The sequence below is a fragment of the Pteropus vampyrus genome, unplaced genomic scaffold (genome assembly GCF_000151845.1).
Source record: "Pteropus vampyrus isolate Shadow unplaced genomic scaffold, Pvam_2.0 Scaffold137, whole genome shotgun sequence".
Classification (NCBI taxonomy): Eukaryota; Metazoa; Chordata; class Mammalia; order Chiroptera; family Pteropodidae; genus Pteropus; species Pteropus vampyrus.
The window spans coordinates 2454759-2466225 of NW_011888918.1; the positions used below are offsets into that span (position 1 = coordinate 2454759).

At 46.0% G+C, this 11467-nt stretch overlaps 1 protein-coding gene and 1 pseudogene across 1 annotated transcript in view; one reads left to right on the forward strand and one right to left on the reverse strand.

Annotated features, from left to right (window-relative positions):
* CACNA1C (calcium voltage-gated channel subunit alpha1 C) overlaps positions 1-11467 on the reverse strand; it is a 614430-nt gene that overhangs the window by 355074 nt on the left and 247889 nt on the right. The window lies entirely within an intron of this gene.
* LOC111744553 lies at positions 9815-9933 on the forward strand (annotated as a pseudogene).

An 11467-nucleotide genomic window follows, 5' to 3' on the forward strand; every position in this document is an offset into this window, starting at 1 on the left:
TGTTGTTGCTTCCAAAAAAATCAATCAGAGGTAAAAATAGAACAGGGGTGATAAGCAAGACTTAATTTCACTTGACTTATATATAAACAGATTCCACTTGGTCCCACATGAGACACCGCTCTTTAGTCATTATGTGGAGGCTGCATTGAGCGTCCTTGTCTACCTACACTGTCAAAGTATATACTGCAGTTGATCAATGACACAATAAAGGGGATGCACTAACAATAACTAAAAATGGCTTTCTAATGGGCTGACACAATAAAACCCCCATCTAGTCATTGCTGTCTAATGGCACCAGGATGGAAAATAAGTGGCCTGAGAATAGACTATGTGGTGTTCATTCACTCAGTTTCCAACTTCTGTGAAATGTATCCGTCAAGCCCATCTATGTTCTTCATATTTACGCAGCTCACATTGATCTGAAGAGTGCTAACCCATCACCATGCATTTGGGTTCCTAATGCCTTTTCTGGGTCAAATGAACAAGAGCAGGCATCTGACAACCTGGGCGGCATTTGGAACTCAGTTTGACTATCCCATCCATCTCTACCTTCAGCTCATTTCAACACTCATTCTGGGGGGCAGAACGAAGTGACAACTTTGGAGAAAGTAAAAGAAAAGAAGGGGTAAAAATGCTAGAATCATGATGACTTTACTGCTATAATAACATCCTGAGAATGTATACTAGACCTAGGCGCAAAGCCCCATTGAGCGGACACTGTTCAATTCTGGGAGTTGAATATCCACAGGTATGTTCTGCTGCGCAGGTACCAAGAACAAGAACTGGGAAGATCACCTTGAGAGATCTATGCTGCTTGATTGAACCTTCAAAGTTCAGGGATCATTTGAGGGGCAACAGGTATCACAGTAAGCATCCTTCCCACTCTCAATGCATGGAGAGAAAAGAAGCATGCAGCTTTGCCTCTTCAGTGGATCTAACAAGATTTCTGTTTTGGCTGAGGTTCTGTCAAAATTCCCCTTTGCAAAGAACTGGTCCCCTACCTAGGACATGTGGAAGACATGTTTTCCTAAAGAGTAACTACATAATCTCATCTTTTGAATTAGATATTCAGAATGACAGGCCACAGGTAAAGAAGGAAGGTAAGGTGAGAGGAATCATTTATGGATTTTCCACTAAGGTGCCAGTTTTCAGGTATAACCTAACTTCCCAGAATTTTCATGTCACCAGGTCTAGTCTTGTTGATTATTTCTTCTGACTCCATCTTCCTTTATGAATATGTATAATGACACAACTGAAATTTCATCTTGCTTTTGACAAAGCAACCCTCCAAGTTCACCAAATTTCTTCCAATTAAACTGTTGCATTGTCCCCCAATTCTTTCCTAGTCATGCTCCAATCAGCAGTGCCACAAGATGAGCTGACCAATTAGGTTCACACCACACAAATAACCTCATAGAACTAAGGTCATCCTCATGGTATGTTAGAAATGGGTAGAGTGCGGAGGTCTTCTAGTTAAAAACTGCCCTCTACAGAGGACGTCAGTTAGCTCCACAGAGCTAGCTACTGATAAAATCAAAACTAAGTCTCAGAACTTCTGACTCCAACAATGTAATTCACCTTCTTTGTGCAGAAACAGGATGATAGTCAACCTAATCAATCAATTGCTCAATCAACCAAGTGTTTGCTAGTTAATTATATGTGACTGGCAGTGTGTTTCACTTTGTGAGATTGCAAAGGAAGTATAAGCACAGTGGTTACTACTGAAAAGAATTTATAATGCTACTGAAAAAGAGAAACAGGCATTCAGCATCCAGGATCTCAGTCTCACGGGGTAGGTCTGGGTGTCCTTTTTGGTTAATTAAACAAAATTGAAGTTTTTTCATCTTTCTTACTTTCTTACTGGAGGTAAGTAGTCTACACAGTTTATAGACACCAGAGTCTTCCATTTCACTATTCTATCATCTCCAGGGTGTGTGTTTCCTATTCATGGTCCAATATGGCAGCTGGAGCTCCAGCCATCACATCCACATTCCTGGCAGAGGGTGGAGGAAGGGACAAAGAAGAAGGCAAGAATAAATACTAGAGGTTAACTAATGGATCTGCCATAGCACTATGGAATGTTCACCAAATCATGAGCCTTCTGGAGCTTGGCCTTATATATTTTTAGAAAGTTTCCTGAAAAGTTGTTGATGCACACTCTTGCTTAAGGACAATTAGACTAGATCACCTCTCAGGTACCTTCTAGCCATGAGCGACATGAAACAAGAAGAGAACAATGAAGTATCACACTGAGCTGTGTTTTAGGCAGTAAATCCAGTGGGCTGATTCATGTAAACAGGCCTTGAGAAGTGGCTGAAATATGGGCTGGGCCCTCAAGGCCAAGAACAACATTGAGAGTTGCAGAGGGAGACATGGCATGAGGAGAGCTAAGTGGTAGGGGTCATGGCTGATTAATTCGTGGAAAATAGTTCCTGTGGTCTAAGGGCAGTGGGGAGGCCCATCTACTGAGTTGTCCAGGCAAACTGCAGTGAGACCAAGAACTTGCCTTTTCTAGGGAAAGGGGTTTGTTTTTTGTTTTGTTTTGAGAAACCAGCATCTCAGTGGCCCGGCTGAAGGTTCGATGTTTCTCAAAGTATGGTCTCCAAACATCTGCATCAAAAGTGCTAGAGTTTATCAAAATGCAGATCCCTGGGCCCTAGTCCAGACTTATTTAATCAGATTAAAGTCCTAGAATATGCATTAATTTTTTTAATTGCAGTTTTAACAAGATTTCTAGGTGATATTTAATGAACATGAGATCAGTGTTCCCTCTGAAGGAAGGCCAGATCATACACCCCATATCACCTTAACTAATTCCCCCACTTCCCTTCTCCTCCTCCCTCCATTATCCTTCTTTTTCTTTTTCTTTCTCCTTGCCTTTTTTTAGTCCTTCCCTCTTCTTAAAAAATTAATAATAAAGAATAAAAACATTCCTCCCGAAATGTGGGTGAGGCCTGACTCCCTGCTCACTGCCCCCAGAGCCTCTGGGTGCCCTTACGTGGCCTTCCCTGACAATGACCAGCAGAGGGTGCAAGCAAGCTGGGTGTCTGTTGTGAATATGGGGAAGACCCCTTGGGAAAAGCCAGTAGTAGATGCAGTGGGGGCAAGTGTGGTGGTCTGAAGAAAGTCATACTTCAGTCCCCTTCTTCCTCCCTAGCCTAGAGAAAGCCTCCTGCCATCCATAGAACCAGTGGCCTGAGTGATCCTGTGTAGGAGCTTGAGGGCAATGCCATAACCCGCACATGGCCAGAGTATGCATAAGTAAAGTTGGCAGCTATTATATGACTTGCAGGAAAGCAGGAAAAAACCTGCTTGCCCTCAGAAGGGATAAAAGTGAAACTAATGTTTACTGAGGGTCTCTCTGGGTGCCAGATTCTGTGCTGTGTGCTTTATGTGCATAATTTCATTTAATCCCTGTGTTACAAATAATACAGCGGGAGCCCGGAGAGTTTGTGTAATTCACCCAAGTTCACACAACTAGAGAGGATTGGGATTTTGTATCTATCTGACTCTAAGCCTATTGTCCTCCCAATAAACCATATACCATGAGCCAAAAAAAGAAAAAATAATTCGACCATTAGAGAGTTACTTGTAGGAATTGTCTCTAAGAGTACTCTGTTGAAACAAATATTGCCTAAAAGTACCCTATTTCTGAACTAATCTGCCATTTTGTGACCAAATACTCTACAGTACCAGGGAGTTTAGTGGATAAATTCTAGTGTGAGAGGAGCTTAGGGAAAACAGGACTGGAGACTAGACAGCATTAGTGGTGGGTAGCAATTGCTTAGGAAGAGCTGTATGGTGAGGGTGGGTGCCTCTGGACACCAGGTGGCAAGGAGAGGAGGAGAGAGGGGAGCTGGAGCAGGGGGTACACTTCCTTGCCTCAGGGCACTGCAGACTGGCTCTCAGCTCTCAGACGACAAAGCTCTAGGGAAAGAGTCTGCACCCAGGGGAGCTTTGGAAACAGACCCAAGTTTCAATCTGTGTGACCCTGGGTCTGTCATTTAACATCTCTGAGGCCTCAGTTTTCTCATCTGTAAAAATGGAGATGATAGTTCCCTCCTCACAGGCTGTGGTGAAGAGTAAATAGCTAATACAAGAGTGCCCAGTGTATTACCTGGGAGTTTATGGGTGCTCACAGCTTTTCTTCACCGGGTTCATTGAATAGAGCTTAGGACAAAGACGGACAGACCAAGCAGAGATCCAATTTGGCTCCCCAGGCCCAATGCCACCACCTTCTCTAGCACCCTGCCAGGCAGGCCCATCAAGGAGCTGATTTATGGAGGCCTGTTTATTTCCTTTTCATATTTTTAATGACCTCTGGAGTCTAACACAAGTCTGCCCTATTTCCTACTTCAAACAGGAAAGCAGAGCAGAAAAGCAGCTGAAAGCATTGGGATCCTGGCAACGCTCCTTCTCCAACAGGTGCAGGCTGCAGGGAGCATTCTTTCCTTGGTGGGCAGGGCCTGAGTGGCTCTGAGTGGCAGGATGGTGGGGAGGTGCTCCTCATGAACTCATGAAACTGTCTGGGGCAAAATGGGGGCAAATCCAGCATGTCATCCAGGTACATGCTCAGATGCCGTGGAATAAGGCTGGTGAGCAGTAAGGTAACAGCTGTTGCCTTCACGGCCCAGACAGATAAAAACATGAAACATGAAAAAACCTCCAAAAAGCAAAATGAATAAAGAAATAAACACTCGTCAGTCTCCTCTAGGTGCCCACTGTCCTGTGACGTGTTTTCACATCTTATGCAAGGTACATGGAGGTCCTGGAGTGACAGCCCCATCAGCTGCTCTGCTGAGGGAAACTGAGGCTACAGTCACTTTTAAGCATCAGAACTGGGACTTGCATTTCGTAATTTTAGACTTGAAGGAGAGGAATGACAATTCTTGGGACATTTGGGTTACACAGAGCACCAACTGGCTTGTTCTCAAATGGAGATGTCCAGACTGACTGCACAACCCAGACTCACCAAAGAAATGGAAAGGGTGACCACAATGGGGATGGGCGGAAGGCCTCAGATTTCATTTGCTCAACGCCCTTCCCTTACCACCACTATCCCACTCCATCCCCTCATCCATCTGTCTCTGCTGAAAACAGGGGGAGGTTCTGGTCCCAAATCGAGACAGAAGGTCCCCCACCCCGTCCCCTGGCCCCGAGAGATAGTCTAAGGGGGCCTCCAGAAACTTACCAAAACTGACTTCCCACCCTGACTCACTACAATACCCTCCATGACCTCCGACCTCTGTTAGAGTGCCTCAAGTCATCGCAGTTTCCCCAAAGTCCCTGTTGCTAAGATACAACCTAGGAAAGGGAAGCATGACAAGTCACTAGATAGTATCTTGTGAGGTGAGCTGATTATCACTTAGCAGAGTCTGGTCTATAGAGAATTGGAGAGGGATAGGTTCAGGGCAGAATGTTCAGCACATGCAGAATTGTAGGGGGAGGGCAGGGCACGCATGGGAGGGTTGGATGGGTATGACTGTGGCCAGCCTGGGATCCTTCCTCCAGCACGGTTTCAATGAGATCCTGTTCTGAATGGCCCACTCTCCATCTGCCCATGGCGCCCAGTTACTCCCTGCTCCACTGTCCTCCAGAGTCTGTCGTTTCTTTCCTCTCGTATAAAGCGAAGCCTGGACTCCTCTCCAGAGTCTTTGCCAAGAGGAAGCTGAAAGTGGTGAGCAGAAACCTACCTGGCCCGGGTTTCATTCTCTCCTAGGAGAGCGGAGCCCAACAACTTGGCTGCCAAAGAAGGCTGCTCAGGTGTTTTTTAATTTTCTGGATCATGAGCTTAAAGAACAACTTCTAAACTTCAAATTTATTTAGAGTAGTTATTTACCAGACTGAGAAAGACGGAGCAAGGTCTGCTCGAAAAAGAGCTGCAGCTGTAAATGTCTGACTGTCTTTTGCATATGTGCAGAGAAGAGGAGAGGAAGCGGGGTGGATAAAAGCAGAGGACTTGAGGACAGCAACAGAGACAGGTAGATAAGTGGAGAGAATCAAGAAAAGAAAGAGTTGGACCAAAGTTGGGGTAACGTGGTGAGGACCTTCAAACAGACCATCTCATGATGGACAGCATGGTGCAGTGGAAGGGGAAGCCTGGCACATAACGATACAAGCAGGTAACCTTTACTGAGCACTTGCTATGCGCCAAGCACTGCTCTAAGTATTTTATTTGAATCCACTCACTTTCACAATTACTTCAGAAGACAGACACTCATACAACTGGCTAAATGATAGGGCTGAGGTCTGAGCCCAGGCTAGCTGGCTGGCACCAACGCCACACTCCTAACTGCTATGCAATACTGCATGGTAAGCATGTGCTCCAGATAGTGGTCTGGATGACAAGAAGGAAGGAAGGGAGCGGGAAGAGAGGAATTCCTGAATGTGGGTCCCCTCTCTACCTTGGACAGCCAACGAAGGTATCAAGTCTCCCTTTTCTCATCTTTGAATGAAGATGATGAGCCCTCTCTTGCCTCTCACAGACTTGTTCTGAGCTCAGATGACATGGTGCAGGTGGAGGTGATTCAAGACTGTACAGCTCCATGTGCACAAGAGGTTTCATGACTGTCAGGGGCCACAGGGGCTCCTCACAGTGGTGGGAATACACAATCCCTGGACTTAACTTGGCGGCCCCCTTCCTGCCTCCTGGTCAGTTCTCCAGCTCCTGTGTTTAAAAAAAACTGTTACTACTTTAATTAAAAATAGACATCTTAATCTGGGGTGGCTCCAGAACCACTTGAGATTCACCTAGGCTTCACCTCATGAGCAAGCGTGACCTTACCAGGTTCTCATGCACTGCTCTTTTTTCATCCCCCCAAAAGGCACATTTGCATGGAAAATAACTTGTAAAGGTCAACAATATGCACATACAAGTGTAAGGCCACTCAATTAACCAAAAGTACAGATTAAATAGATTTCTTAATACAGCTCTGGCCAATCTGAGACACCAACCTGGAACACATAGCCGGTCACTCGCAGGTGGAAGATTCTCTAAATGCACCTGCGCACATCACCGCAGGATTTAATGCAAACTTGATCAGCACTATTCCTTTGAGGCGGGAACCAGTTACTATCACGACATAATCTGACTTTGTTAATTCTTTCCTCAGGGCCTTTAAGTTAGCTGTTCCTTCTACCAAGAATAGTGTTCCTCCATGTCACGACACAGCTGGTTCTTTTTCTTCATTCAGGTCCAGACGCAAATGTTACCTTCTCAAAGAGCCCTCAGCTCCCATTCCATATTATTTTACTTTCTTTATAACACATATCACTATCTGAAATAACCTTGTTTATTTACTTACTTGCTTAATTATTCCCTCTACCGCCTGCCAAACTCACACATACCACCAAATGTAAGCTCTGTCTTACTGCTTTATCCCTAGAACCTAGAGTAGTTCATGTCTGATACCCAGCAGGTGCTCTATATTTATTGAATCACCAGAATTAATTAACTAATTAGTTAACATTAACACAAGGCTAAGCAGTATGGCATTTAATCATCTCATTTGTCTTATGAGATGGGTATAAGTCCCCATTTTACAGATGAGGAACCTAAGGGCCTGACTCAGGTTAATGTAATTTGCTAGTAATAAAATTCCATAGATATATTGCCTTAGCTGGGGGATAGAAGGCAGGATCTGTCCTGTCATATCCAGGGGACAAAGGAGTGGCCAAGGTTAGTACAGGCACCAGCTCCTTCCCCCATTACACCTCTGGAAGCTAGAAGGAGGTCCTTCTGGAAAGGTGGAAAGATTTGATGAGTCAATGGGGCTGTAGCCAGCAGCCAGGGCAGCTGGTGACAGCTGAGCCCAAGTGGACAGGCCTCTGTTGGCTGGAGGATGAGGCTGTGCTTCACACATCTTTAATTTTCAACAATGCAGCAACTGTAAATATGTGATTAGGGGCTGCAGCCTCAGTCCTCTGTAGCCTTAAACAGCTGCTGCTACCACTGAAGCCCTTCCTCTGATCCAAGGGTTGTAGGGGAATCTAGCAGATCTGACTCACCCAGGACCTGTAACTGTCCCTGAGTCACTGGTGGGGGAGGGGAGAGCATGAAGGTGCGGAAGAACTAAGGTCTGCAAGCAAAGTGGGGACATCGTTCTTCTTGTCTTCTGCACCTGCCCCTCACTGTCTTCGTCTAAATGCATGACTGAGGCTGCAAACCTCAGAGACGTGCTTATTTATTACAATATTTCTCTCGAGGGGAGCTGTGTCTGGAGGGTGGGTCACAGAAAATGGCAGCCTCAGAGGGAAGTGATGGTAACCCAGAGAGAGGGAGAGATCAGAACACCCCCACCCCCGGGAGAGAAAAAAGCCCAGGGAACCAGAACCCTGTTTCTCTCCTCTATGTCCCTTACAGTATCCATGAATGCCATAGGCACGGTAACTGGAAGAGTGGGGCCCAAGGGTGATCACGTGTAAACTCCACTAATTACAATAATTGCCATTTAATGCTTTGTGTATATTTCCTCATCTGAGTGCATACACAGTGCCTGATGCAATAGGATATGGTGTTTCTTTTCTTTTTTACGAAGAAATATATATTTAACAAATGCATGGTAAATAAATGAAAGCAAGGCCAACACAGCCACAGAGGGTGTAGCCGCAGGCTGCCCTGGCTGCCTGGAATAAGGTCAAGGCTGAAGGGCAGGGAAGAGGGAGGTTGGATCTCACAGGACCCGGAGTCCAAGACTTGAGTGCAGGCACTGACTAACCCCTGGAAATCCGATTTTTCTGCTCAGTTTGGAGCCAGGGGCCCAGAGGTCAGTAACAATGTGGCTTGTCCTCAGGCAGGGGACACACCCAGTGGCTTGAGCATTGGGCCAGTTAAAAGTAGAATCCCCAGAGGGGTGGGAGTGAAAGGGGACTGGCTGTTGTCTGAGAAGGGAAAGGAAATATGCGATAACAGAGTCAGGAGACCATCCTGCAGCAAAATGCCGAGGGGACTGGCACTTTAGGGGACGGGAGCGTGCCAAGACCAGAATAGCTCCCGGGGCTTCCTCAGCCCTGGGAAGCAGTTGTATTCTTCCTGAATGTCCAAAGGACACAAACACATGGAACTGAAATGTCTGACGGACACTCCCGTGTAAGGGGTGCCCAGCTGAATTATCTCAGGGTCTGGCCCCTTCCCACCGAGCACCCTTCCCTGCCATCCTTCTCAAGGAATGCTCAACCCAGCCCAGAGCACTGCACTGCGAGCCCCCAACATTTATAGATGTGTCAGGTCAGGTTAAAATTCATAGCAAGAGCAAACCAAAGAGTAAAGAAAATGTCTGAAGAGCGTCTGATGAGTAGAAGGGGACGCCTGCTTTTGGAGGGGTGTGCGGGTCCATGTTGAGACCCTGAGAAATGGGCAGCAGCTGTGCCCCCACACCTGAGGCTCACCTCTCTGCCAAGTACAGGACCCTGGAGTCTAGCCAACAAGCTCTGCCAGGCCCTCTTCCCAAGAATCAAGAGAGTACAAGGCATGAGGGGTGTCAGGAGTCTGGGGCCGAGGAAGAGGGCTATCAGCTTCCTAGACTGCCAGTGGGATTGTGATCCACTCCTGCATAGTTCATGGCTGCTGTGGCGAGAAGAGGGAGCCCATGAGGCTCCAGTGATCCACAGGGACCCTGCTTAACCAGGACAGGTTACAGAGCTGATGATACACCACAGGGTAAGTATACTTCTTTTCTCAAGGAAAGGGCTTGTGAAGCCAGTTCCCAGGAAAGAGCTGGTATAAAAGACTTATAAGCACACCTCTGGAGATTTAGAATTAGTCCTTTGGAAGACATCACCACTGTTAGAAAAGAAGCTCAATTCTGAATTGCTTGTCTACAGCCATGCCACCCTGAATGTGCCCGATCTCTTCTGATCTTGGAAGCTAAGCGTGGTCGGGCCTGGTTAGTACTTGGATGGGAGACCACCTAGGAATACCAGGTGCTATAGGCAATTTAAAAAGAAAAAAGAAAAAAAAAAAAGAATTTCTCAGTCCTTGCTCCTAAGAGGACTTAGAGAAGTAGGCTAGCCTGTCTCCCTCTCTTCTTCCCTCCCTCCCTGCTTCCTTCTCCTTTTCTCTCCACCTCTCTTTCTTTTGGCATGTACCTCCTGCCAGGCACTGTTCTAGATATGGCTGCATGAATGCCCACCTGCCATGGGAATCTGTAAGCTAAGCCACGTGTCCCCACTTACGTCCAAACAGCCATCTTGATTCCTCTCTTTTCTGGACCCTCGGCAAAGACTTCTCCAGACTATGAGCCCCCTGAAGGTAGTAGCCATGTTCCTACAGACTGTGTGGCCAGTGTCCACAGTGCCTGTCACGGAAAAAGCACTTGAAGAATGTGGGCTGATTGGCAGAAGGACAGACGGATGGTGCCTCTCTTTGGCTTGTGCTACAACCCTGAGAATAAAGACTGATTTATCCCAATGTCATTGGAGCTGCCTGCCCTCCATCTTCATCCTGGAAGGAAGCTGCTTGCCATTGAAAGTGATTTTGCCTAAGGATTTAGTGCTGAGTTGTGGCTCAACCGGGCCAGCTTACATGGTTAAGAGAATTATCCATTGTCACCTGGCTGGAAATCATTGTTTAAGCTTCTGCAGAGTAAGATGTCTCCTCTGACTTTCAGCAACCTGTCAGGTCTGTAATTACACTTCACAGTTCTAACAAAGCCTTTTCTGATTGTAGGGTTCCAGCTTTGAAAGGAGAAAGACTCAACTGAGGGGCCTAAGGATAACTCTTTAAACACCTTATATATCTGTTGGAGAAGGTCAGTTAGGCTAGAATAACTGTGTACTTTCCTGACCATGCGTCATTTATAACCAAGCCACTTCTAGCCACCAGCATCACTCCCAACTCCAAGCAATCTTTCAAATGTATTTTGAGACCCCCCAACCCCATTGCTATCTACTTTCTGCCTCTATAGCTTGTGTAGATGGCACATTTCCTCAAGCCTCAGCCTTCCTGAGCTTCTCCCTGCTAATTAGTCAATTATTTATTTCTTAGAATGAGTTCAAATCGCTGAGTTATCACCTCTCCCAGGGCTGGTTTCAGTTTAATTATGAAATGAAAGGCGATCATGTTTTTCTCTCTGCTCTCCTGAAATCTCCTCTCCACCTAGACTCAGAGAGCAAGGGACCTGAGGAGTAGCAGCCGTTCCTTCCAGAACCTGCCTCTCTCCTCTGTCCCTAAATCTAATCACCAGCAAGACCCTCCCCTCTCGACTTTCCTGGCCTATGGTGAGCATACACTCCAAGCTAGATTCAGATACAGCAAATATTTATTTTTGAGTTCCTTTTAAATTTTTTTAAATTGTGGTAAAATACACATAAATAAAAAGTTTACCATCTTAATCATTTTGAGTGTACAGTTCAGTGGCATTTAAGTACATTCACATTGTTGTGCAGTCAATCTCTAGACTCTTTTAATTTTGCAAAACGAACTCTGTGCCCATTAAATAGTAGCTCCCCTCTTTTCCTTCCCTCCAAG